We start from the raw sequence: 11776 nt of genomic DNA, 5'->3' as shown, positions 1-11776 counted from the left end.
CATCAAGGACTTTACAACTACTCAGACTCTAATTTCCCATGCTCTCTAATGGAAAAGCAGATTTTTGAATGTCCTATTCTGCATTATAAAGCGGTGCCTCCAGCTGAGAAGAATTATTAAAATGGCAGCCTCAATGAGTGGGATGTAGTACCATTTGTTCAGTGGAGATGGTGAATCCGTTACAGGTCTTTCTACGGACTACTTTGAGAACTCCTTTTTACAGCCTACATATTCTTATTCAGTATTTATCTAGCCATCTATAGCATTAGAATTAATCACTGCAGTTTTCAACCCTAGACTGAGGTTGTCGGGGAGAAGCTTCTAGGGCCAGGACCTTAGCTTGTGTAAATTGGTGTAACTCCACTGATGGACCTATGCTGATTTACATCAGCTGAGGATCTGGCCCCTAGCGTATAGCAAACTGTTAACACTTTGAATCCTGCCAAAAGCACCTTTAATGTTGGTCTGTCCGACCACGTTTGCGGGTCTAACTGAGCAGGAGGGAAATCGCCACATCTAATTACTTCTTGTCTGCGCTGGATGTTCTCAGCAGTCAGGTAGATTCAACTTCTTTCAGGAGATAACAATGACAGAGGAAAGCATGGACTAAGACTGACAAGGAGAGGTCACTGTAGCACGCACCAGCAGGGGGAGCTGTCACAATAGAGAGGTATGATGGAGAATTTGTCATGGAAACAAGACAATTCTCCCCTAAATGTGGGATTTAATGGTGTGATGTTGTCTGATTAAAATATAATTATACAAACCATTGTTGCTACTACTGCTATATAATTGCAGCAAAACTTATACAAAATATAACTCATGGCCAGAAAGGGTTAAACAGCTTGCAGGCTGAATGACCAAGAGCCCATCTTTAAAGTCATGTTAGAAAGGTATGTGAATGGTAATTAAGGCCATTCATGATAAATAGGCTAGAACTTTGAAATGCAAACCTATGTTGTTAGAAGTTAGAGGTAATATTAATTGTGTGTATCTTTGGTGCTAGCCATGTAAACAGACAGTTCCTGTCTGTCAGTATAACTATTAATTCAGAGATCAAAAGAACATCCTAGCATTTAAATGAATTGTAAACACGGGATCTCTCTGTATTCATCTCTCTTTGAAATGTACAGCAGATCATTGGTGAATGATGGCGGAACAGGCAATTGTCTTATATTAATTCATATAGTTAAGTACTGGTGATGGACCCACTTCAAAGATGCCCTGATTACCTATTGTTCCCAGAGGGACTCAAACTTGTCAAAGACGACCTGAAATTGTATAAAAGATCCTTGGGCCCTGATCCTTTTAATCTCAGATCTGCTTAAGCTTCATCAGGGGAAGTTTGAGTCATGAGATGAGATCCCAGTTCAGCTGGTCCATCCTGGATATGATATGGGACATTGGACTATAACCTATGAACTAAATTCTAAAAAGAACTCTTTGCAACTACAAAGCTCACCATCTCTGCTATTTATCTGAACCTCAAGAACTGAACTCATGTCTGTATATTGATCTTTTAACCATACTCTCTCTCTTTCTTTTTAAATAAATTTTAGTTTAATTAATAATTGGCTGTAGCATGTATTTGGGTAAGATCCGGAATATTCATTAACCTGGGAGGTAATGTGTCCAATCCTGTGGAACCTTTTCTTTTATATGATGAAATAAGATTTTCAGAAATCTTCATCATATTTGACTTGGGTACCTGGATGGAGGTCTGAGGCTGGGTTACTTCAAGGGAAGTGTGTTGTTGGCTTCTGAGCAACCAGTGAGATAATAAAGAAGCTGTTTTATGCTGGCTTGGTAAAGCTAAGTCTTGGAATATCCAACAGCTATTGGGGAATTGTCTACCCCATTCTTTGCAGTTCACCGTAATTGAGTGAACTCAGTTGGCCCACACTGGGACCCCGGTCACAAATGGATTTTCCTGATATTGAGTTTGGAGCAAATCCTGCCCTTGGTGTGTAAGGCCATGATTGCAGTGCAGTAGAACTGCCCATGGCAGTCCATATCATAGACAATCCAGGAAGTTTTTGGAAAGCATAGGGGACAATTTCCTGGTGCAAGTGCTAGAGGAGCCAACTGGGGGGGAGCTTTTCTTGACCTGCTGCTCACAAACAGGGAAGAATTAGTGGGGAAGCAAAAGTGGACGGGAATCTGGGAGGCAGTGACCATGAGTTGGTTGAGTTCAGGATCCTGACACAGGGAAGAAAGGTAAGCAGCAGGACCCTGGACTTCAGGAAAGCAGACTTCGACTCCCTCAGGGAATGGATGGGTAGGATCCCCTGGGGGACTAACATGAAGGGGAAAGGAGTCCAGGAGAGCTGGCTGTATTTCAAGGAATCCCTGTTGAGGTTACAAGGACAAACCATCCTGATGAGTCGAAAGAATAGTAAATGTGGCAGGCGACCAGCTTGGCTTAACGGTGAAATCCTAGCGGATCTTAAACATAGAAAAGAAGCTCACAAGAAGTGGAAGGTTGGACATATGACCAGGGAAGAGCATAAAAATATTGCTCGGGCATGTAGGAATGAAATCAGGAGGGCCAAATTGCACCTGGAGCTGCAGGTAGCAAGAGATGTCAAGAGTAACAAGAAGGGTTTCTTCAGGTATGTTGGCAACAAGAAGAAAGCCAAGGAAAGTGTGGGCCCCTTACTGAATGAGGGAGGCAACCTAGTGACAGAAGATGTGGAAAAAGCTAATGTGCTCAATGCTTTTTTTGCCTCTGTCTTCACTAACAAGGATAGCTCCCAGACTGCTGCGCTGGGCATCACAACATGGAGAGTAGATGGCCAGCCCTCTGTGGAGAAAGAGGTGGTTAGGGACTATTTAGAAAAGCTGGACGTGCACAAATCCATGGGGCCGGACGAGTTGCATCCGAGAGTGCTAAAGGAATTGGCGGCTGTGATTGCAGAGCCATTGGCCATTATCTTTGAAAACTCATGGCGAACGGGGGAAGTCCCAGATGACTGGAAAAAGGCTAATGTAGTGTCAATCTTTAAAAAAGGGAAGAAGGAGGATCCTGGGAACTACAGGCCAGTCAGCCTCACCTCAGTCCCCGGAAAAATCATGGAGCAGGTCTGTCTGAAAGAAAAGAACAAACTTTCTCCCCAACAAGGAGGGTCTGAAATCCAAGGGAACTTGCAACCTCACATCTAAGTTCCATGCATTTTTGTGAGGCTCTTAGTTCATCCCCTAGGTATGATTTTTCTTTTTAGAGACAGGCACCTTCTGTTTAAGGAGGGAATTCCCCCACCTTGTGCCAAATTAGCTTAGGGCCTGATTTTCAGTAGTTCTGAGCACACCACACTCCAGTTGAGTCAATAAGGGCTATTCTCAGCTACACTCGGACAATCCTAGGGACTTCAGTGGGTGTCGATAAAGAAAAATTTGACCCCTAACCTTTGGTCTCTCAACTGTAGCATCTTAGAGGCTTTAACAGCATCTGCTGTCGGATGTTTAAGTCAACCAAGTGAGGATTTTTATTAAGATAATGTTGAAGTATAAAGAAAACGGTACAGAGTTTAAGCATAGAAGTTTCTGGTTATCAGGGAATAAGGTACAGATTATCAAAGGGTGCGAAATTCGGTTTAGGAACGGGTGGCGTAAGGAATGCATAATCTGCAATCTCCCCGATTGGGGTAAAAGTTTAATGGGTCAAAGTACAGACATTGAGATATGGGGGTATGTTGTCCATATAATGGCTATGTTCAGGTGTGGAGTATAATGAGTGGATACGATGATGAGGATGGATCTATCCTCATTTGGTGGGATTTAATGTTCAGTGAGTTTATGGTTCCAGTTCATATGGTCCAATGGAAAAAGTCTCTCAGTCCCTTTCCCATAGTTGATGCACGATGTCCTACAGGCTCACACCTCCTGGTACTGTCGGTGGCCGGTGATGTGTTTGATGTAGCTGTCCCTGGACCATCGGATGGTGTCCGAGACCATGAGGCGCCGCATGAGCCATGCATAGCGTCGACCGATCCCACAGGTCTGCAGCACACGCTCTTTGCAGGGGTCCCAAGCGCCCAGGGCTCCAACAATCAGGGCATCCATCTGCACCTCGTAGCCCTTCGCTCTCAGGGTGTCGGCCAGGGGGGCGTATTTTTCCAGCTTATGAGCTCGGGCTTTGCAGAAGTCTGGGGTCCTGTTCTCAAAGGTGATGTCGACAAGGATGATCTTTTTCTGGGCCTTGTCGGCGACTACCACGTCAGGTCGCAACTGGCTGTCGGTACCAGGGATGGCGCAGTTCACGGTGACCTTCCCCAGGCGCGGTGCAATGGCTTTCACCAGGTGGTTCTGGATGGCGTTGTGGCGCAGCTGCCAGGCTCTGGAGTGGGGCTTGCAGCTACACAGGACGTGGGGCAGGGTCTCGTTGGAGTAGCCGCACTTCCTGCAACACTTGTCTTGGTTCCCGTGGCAGACGGTTCCGTTGAGCAGGACGCAGTTGAGCCAGGCGCAGTGGATGAACTGCCAGTCGGCAAAATGGGTGAAGCCGCCCTCAGCGAGGAAGTGGTTGCTGGCGTCCCACTTGCTGGTCAGTTCGAAGGCTTTACCCTGGTCCGGTTTATGCTTCAGGGTTTCCATGTACAGTGAGTGGATGGCTGCCTTCAGGGTCCTCCCCAGCAGGCCCCTGGCACTCGGGTTGACGATGGTGTTATTGTCGGACCTGATCTGCGGCACCAAGACTCCCAGCTCCTGGCGCTCCTTGCACCACTCCCAGTGGCAGCCAATGCGCTTCCCCAGGCGACGCGTGGCATTGCGAGCGTGGGACCACAGTGAAGCGATGTCGCGCCTGTCCCATCCGAATTTGCCATCCAGGGAACCGCTCAGGAAGCTGGCGGTGTCTTGGTTGGAGGGGGCTCTGCCGATCCGCTTCTTTGTTGTGTCATGGAGGACATTTGCTGCGATGTTCCTTACCATGGCATTGGGACAAAATCAGCAGGTGGAAGGCGTGGGTGATCACTGCGATGTCACACAGGTCACCCATGCGGGGGACATTGGCTCCGCCATGCCTGTGGGCGATATAGACCAGCTCGTTGCTGGCTCTCTGGGGAAGGAACAGCCACTTTTTCACCAGCTGCCGGACGATCTTGTCTGCCTTGTCTGCAAGATCTCCTGGATGGTGTCTTCGGGTGTCTGCCGGACACGGAAACCCGTCGGCGGGCCGAGGTGCTGGTACGCCTGCCCCTGTGCCAGGGGGATGACGGTCTCGCCCTGGATCTGGAACCCTGTCTTATACACACCCTCCCATACCCCTTCCTCCCACATCTTAGCTTTGCTTTGCATTGACTTCAATAAGAGATTAAGTAGCCTACGTCCCCAGGTGGGGATTAAAATTTCTAACTCACAGCCACGCCTGCGGACAACCGAAATTGGATTTTTGGAGAGGACAATACCACATTCTTTACTGATAGTCAAACGCAATGAACAAGAGAGTGAAAAGATTATAAATATTTTGTTAAACCCAGCAGAAGGGTTGGCATTAATGGCAATGGAACGTAAAGGCACAAAAACTCTGGGGAGAGCAAGACCACATCTTCCAGCGCCACTGAAAACACCCTCGTTTGCAGGGAAGTCAGCAGAGTGCGGGGTGGGCATCGGTGGTTTAAGAAGTATTTCCCATCCCTGTCCTCAGCTGAGAGACCCACTGTGTGGGCACTTCGTCAAGCCAGCTGCCACGTGTCTGGCCTCGCTGTCGTAGCAGCAGATTTCGGAGAGGCTCTGCTCAGAAAGGCGTAGCTGCTGGAACTAGAGGTGCAGGGGTGCTGCGGCACCTCCTGGATTGCAGTGATTTCCATTACATACAGGATTTGCACTTTGGTTCAGTGGCTCTTGGCACCCCCTCTATAAAAACTGTTCCAGCACCCCTGCTAAAAGGGGTAGAACCACAGCGCAATCTCCAGCCCTGGAAAGGGGGTCTGTTGAAGGACGGTCTGTGGAACGTGAGAGGCAGCACGTGAATTTTATTGATCTCACCCTTCCTCCCACGCCAACCCAGTGAGCTAGGCTAAGCAGACTTCTCAGACCCCGCAAAGACTTTAAAAGTGTCCAGTCTAGAGGCTAAGGCCCTTATGAAATATGGCTGAACTACGCTCGGTGCAGGACCTTCTTCCCCTGGGGGCCATCATGACCTCAGAGCGGCTCTGTCACAGCCAGATGCCACGATCCTCAAAGAGCTGTTACGTCTGCTAGGGAATCACTTGGCTGCAGTAGCACTCTGGCCATGCCTCCTAATGTGGGGTCTGTGGTGGGAGTGGCCTAGAGCCCTTCTCCCCATCCCGCAACCAGCTGTGTGAATCCTCAGCTGGCCATTTCAGTCAACATTGCTACAACTTTGCACTACCTGGGTAGAGGAGCATTTTAGCAACCAGCCAGGTGTGTAGGCCACTGCCAATTATTGGGATGAACTATAAATTATTCTGCACTTAGCAAAATTAAGGCAAGCTGGTCACAGTGGGGAATTGCTGTCACATGAAGTGAGCTTGACTCTACACCCTCTCTGATATGCTGGGGTAAGTGTCTGTGGAAAACAGGAAGTCTGGATATATTTCAGGGCTGCTGTTATGGGGAAGTACGACTGCTAGATTAACTGCTTGCTTAACAATTTTTTTGATGATATATTTTTGTAAACCCTGCTTCTTGCCTTGTGACTGATTTTGTTTGGTCAGCTATGTAACACTTTTCTTGATTGACATGTCTCTGTAACTTTTTGAGTATAAGAGGGGAACTGTGGGTTTGGGTCAAGCGGATTGCTTCATGGACACATCAAGAAGATCTCCAGCCCTAGGCAGAAGATTGGCCACTGGATACCTGAATACTGCTCCGAACTCCTGAAGGGTAATTATCAATTTGGGGTGCTCTATAACCTATTGTGTTTGTAAAAAGAAAAGGAGTACTTGTGGCACCTTAGAGACTAACCAATTTATTTGAGCATGAGCTTTCGTGAGCTACAGCTCACTTCATCGGATGCATACCGTGGAACTGCAGAAGACATTATATACACACAGAGATCATGAAACAATACCTCCTCCCACCCCACTGTCCTGCTGGTAATAGTGAGTTTGTGTGTGTGGGGGGGTGGAGGGTGAGAAAACCTGGATTTGTGCTGGAAATGGCCCAACTTGATGATCACTTTAGATAAGCTATTACCAGCAGGACAGTGGGGTGGGAGGAGGTATTGTTTCATGATCTCTGTGTGTATATAATGTTTTCTGCAGTTTCCACGGTATGCATCCGATGAAGTGAGCAGTAGCTCACGAAAGCTCATGCTCAAATAAATTGGTTAGTCTCTAAGGTGCCACAAGTACTCCTTTTCTTTTTGCGAATACAGACTAACACGGCTGTTACTCTGAAACCTGTTATTGTGTTTGTGTGTGCTTGAGACTAAACAAAGCAGTGACTTTGAGTTAAAGTATTCCAATGGTAATGCTGGAGACTAATAAAGTACTGGCTTTAAGTGAAAGCACGTGGTTTTGACTCATCCGTGCTAGCCAGATAGCGGATGGAAACGCTGCGTCTCCCTTGGTTTGTCCTGATACCACCTTGCATAGACTAAAGTTACCGAGAGCTTTGGGTTTGGGGGAACCCCGGGTAACACCTGAGCAGCACAAATGGGCCAGAACAGAGCTGAGGATGTGCCTCTAACAGGGGAGATGCCTTTGCACATCTTTCATGTGCCAACTTGTAAGCCACAACAGCTATCCAGCAGCCCAGTCCCAGCTCTTGCTTTGTATTCCTAGAGCTCAGGCACCAGCCGTGGGCTAGCCCTGCATTTGAGATACACATCCGTGGCTTCTCTCTCTACTCTAGAATCCTTCCAGCCAGAATTGCAGCAAGTGGCACGGATAACCAAGCTGTGAAGATCCACGGGTCTTGTACCTAGGTCCATAGAGCCTCAGGCAGCCTTTGCATTCCTGGTGCCTGCTAGTAACTAGTGAGCTGAGTGGCTAATGGAACCTGTGCCTTACCAGAGGCATGACCCAAAGGTGTACTTAGATTTTGAGAAAGCCTTTGACAAGGTCCCTCACCAAAGGCTCTTAAGCAAAATAAGCTGACATGGGGTAAGATGGAAGATCCTCTTCTGGATCAATAACTGGTTAAAAGACAGGAAACTAAGGACAGGAATAAATAATCAGTTTTCAGAATGGAGAGCGGAAATAGCGATGTCCCCAAGGGGTCTGTACTCGGACCATCCTATTCAACATATTCATAAATGATCTGGAAAAAGGGGTAAACAGTGAGGCGGCAAAATTTGCAGATGATATGAAACTACTCAAGATAGTTAAGTCCCAGGCAGACTGCGGAGAGTTACAAAGGGATCGCACAAAATTGGGTGACTGGGCAACAAAATGTCAGATGAAATTCAATGTTGATAAATGCAAAGTCATGCACATTGGAAACATAATCCCAACTAGACATATAAAATGATGGAGTCTAAATTAGCTGTTACCACTCAAGAAAGTGATCTTGGAGTCATTGTGGATAGTTCTCTGAAAACATCCACTCAATATGCAGCAGCAGTCAAAAAAGTGAACAGAATGTTGGGAATCATTAAGAAAGGGATTGATAAGACAGAAAATATCATATTGCCTCTATATGAATCCATGGTACGTGCACATCTTGAATACTGTGTACAGATGTGGTTGCCCCATTGCAAAAAAGATATATTAAAACAGGAAAAGGTTCAGAAAAGGGCAACAAAAATTATTAGGGGGTATGGAGAAGCTTCGATATGAGGAGACTGGGACTTTTCAGCTTGGAAAAGAGATGACTAAGGGCGATATGACAAAGGTCTATAAAATCTGACTGATGTGGAGAAAATAAATAATGAAGTGTTATTCACTCCTTCTCATAACACAAGAATGAACGGTCACCATATGAAATTAACAGGCAGCAGGTTTAAAACAAACAAAAGGAAGTATTTCTTCATAGAACACACAGTCAACCTGTGGAACTCTTTGCCAGAGGAAGTTGTGAAGGCCAAGACTATAACAGGGCTCAAAAAAGAACTAGAGAAATCCATGGAGGTCCATCAATGGCTATTAGCCAGGATGGGCAGGGATGGTGTCTCTAGCCTCCGTTTGTCAAAAGCTGGGAATGGGCAACAGGGGATGGATCACTTGATTACGTATGCTGTTCATTCCCTCTGAAGCACGTGGTATTAGCCACTGTCAGAAGACAGGATACTGGGGTAGATGGACCTTTGGTCTAACCCAGTATGGTCGTTCTTATGTAAATCTCTTCCCAATGGCCAGATCTTGCACACAAGAGCAGGAAGATTGACTGCGACACCAACTTATTTAGACTGTTTTGTGAATGTCTGAACGAGGGACTGAACAGGACTGTCATTTGCCAGTTTACCTAGGCCAGCAAAACATTCCAAGTCACAGTGCTACCTGAAGCATTTAGGTCTGATGCTATCTGGAATTTTTCAGAATTCCTTCACGTTGTTTCATAAGTTCAAATCACCACAGTTTAAATTGCCTGGTTTAATATTTTTTTGGATGGCATCTGAGGGAAGCTCGGGAAAGAATATGGTTGTATTTAAAGTCAAGATCCTGAAGTTGGATCCTTGCAGTAGGACTTTTGTAGAACCCTACTGAACTGGAGAGGGTGGGGAACCCTAACACTAATTCAAAGTGGCCTACACATAGGAGCTCCACCCATAGGAACCCTAACCCAATCTCTAAGTGGCCTATTCATAGGAACCCTATCCATGGACACAGGTATAATAGGCCAGGGGAGCTGCCAGGGCCGCTGGACCCCCAGTTGGGGGTTTGGCAGGCAAAGTTTTTGCTTTATTATGCCCCATGCAGGTTCCACGGCAACTGAGGAGGCAGTATGTGCTATTCAGCTTCCAGGGCTCATCCGTAATCTCCCTGGACTCCAGAGAGATTACTGAGGAACTGAGGAATCTGAGTAGTAAATACTGGCTCCTCAGCCACCATGGAACCTGCATGGGGCATATCAAAACCTTCGTCGAGAGAGATCTTTTCCCCAGGGTGTCTTGGGGTCTGGGGAGAGGTGGCATGGCACAACTGTGGCTGGCCCAGGGCTTCTCCGAGCAGGTGTGTATAGGGGGGAACTCAGGGTACCTCTGGGCAGGGGGGGGCTCCAGGCTGTGGCTGGCCCAGGGCTCCTCCGGGCAGGTGGGGCTCAGGGGAGGGGGGGGGGCTCAAGCTCCAACCAAAGCTGGGGTGGGGGTGGGGAGCATGTTCAGGCCACCGGCCAGCCCAGGGCTCCTCTGGCCAAGGCTGGGGAGCAGGGCAGGAGTCCTCAGGGCTCTGGCTACAGAAGGGGGACGCACAAGAAAGGGGTATCGCTGGGGGTTAGCGTCCCCGAAGGGGGGCTCCGCGTCCCCGAAGGGGGGCTCCACCCGCTGCCCATGACCTATCCCTAACTACAAGTGGCCCATGCTTTGGAACTCTAAGCTTGGGATGGGAAGCCCTACTCATAGGAACCCTAACTCCAAGTGGCCTGCCCATAGAAACCCAAACCCTAGGGCAGGGATCCCAACCCATAGGATCCCTAACCCTAGGGCAGGGAGCTCTACCCATAGAAACCCTAACCCAGATTCCAAGTGGCCTACCTATAGGAACCCTAACCCTAGGTTGGGGATCCTTACACACAGGAATCCTAACCCTCAGGCAGGGAGCCCTACCTATAGGAACCCTAACCCTAACTTCAAGAGGCCTAACCATACAAACCCTAACCATAGGGACTGAAGCCCTACCCCTAGAACACCTAACCCTAACTCCAAGTGGACTACACATAGGAACCGTAACCCTAGGGTGGGGATCCCTACCCACAGGAACTCTAACCCTAACTCCCAGTGGCTGACTCATAGAAACGTGAATCCTTAGACCGGGAGCCCTACCCATATGAATCCTAACCCTAGGGCGGGGAGCCCTACCCATAGGCCCACTAAACCTAGGTTGGGAAGACCTACTGATAGGAACCCTAACCCCAAGGCAGGGAGCCCTACCCAGTAGGAACCCCAACCTAACTCCAAGTGGTCTACCCATAGGAACCCTACCCCTAGTGCAGGGACTGTACCCACCACAACCCTAACCGGCCTACCTCAGGACCCCTAACCCGAGGGCGGGGAGCCCTACCCATAGGCACCCATGGGCATGAGCCTATATGCTAGTGCCAGAGTCCTCCCACCTGAATCTGAGTGCAGGACTGGGCCTATGTGACTGATATTAACTTTAATTATTTCAGATTAACATTTTTAAAGCACTTTGAAGAAGAGAAAAACTATGAACACTATTTTTCTGGGTTAGGTATTTGTGAAACTTAATTAAATCTGTATTCCTATTAACCTTCAGAGTTAGCATTTGGACTCAAATTAAAGTGAGAAGACAGTCAACTAAAACAAGGACAAACGTCTGTCTCAAGTTTTTTTTTTTAAAACCTATTACTCTAACCTGTTAAACAGGATGTGAGAATGCAACACCTGAAAGCGATCAGAGAAGAATCTCACCCTCTCCCCTTCATACATTTGACAAAACTGTGTCTAGTCAGTTTCACTGTTGCTCTTGCACAGACTGCTAGGGTCTGAGCCTGCATTTTCACTCAAGCATGGCACTACTTCTGTGAATACAAGTAAGCACACTTAAGTCTTGATAGGATCAAAGCCATGGTTGGTTTCCTCCTTTGTTTGTGTGGGTCCTTTACACAATCATAGGGGAGAGAAAAAACAAAAAGGACAGGAAAACATGATTGTGAAGTGACAGAAGTTAGCAGGGAGACTCAGACACAGGTG

The sequence above is a fragment of the Lepidochelys kempii genome, chromosome 8, assembly GCF_965140265.1.
Source record: "Lepidochelys kempii isolate rLepKem1 chromosome 8, rLepKem1.hap2, whole genome shotgun sequence".
In the NCBI taxonomy this organism is placed as follows: Eukaryota; Metazoa; Chordata; order Testudines; family Cheloniidae; genus Lepidochelys; species Lepidochelys kempii.
This window is presented reverse-complemented; position numbering follows the sequence as displayed.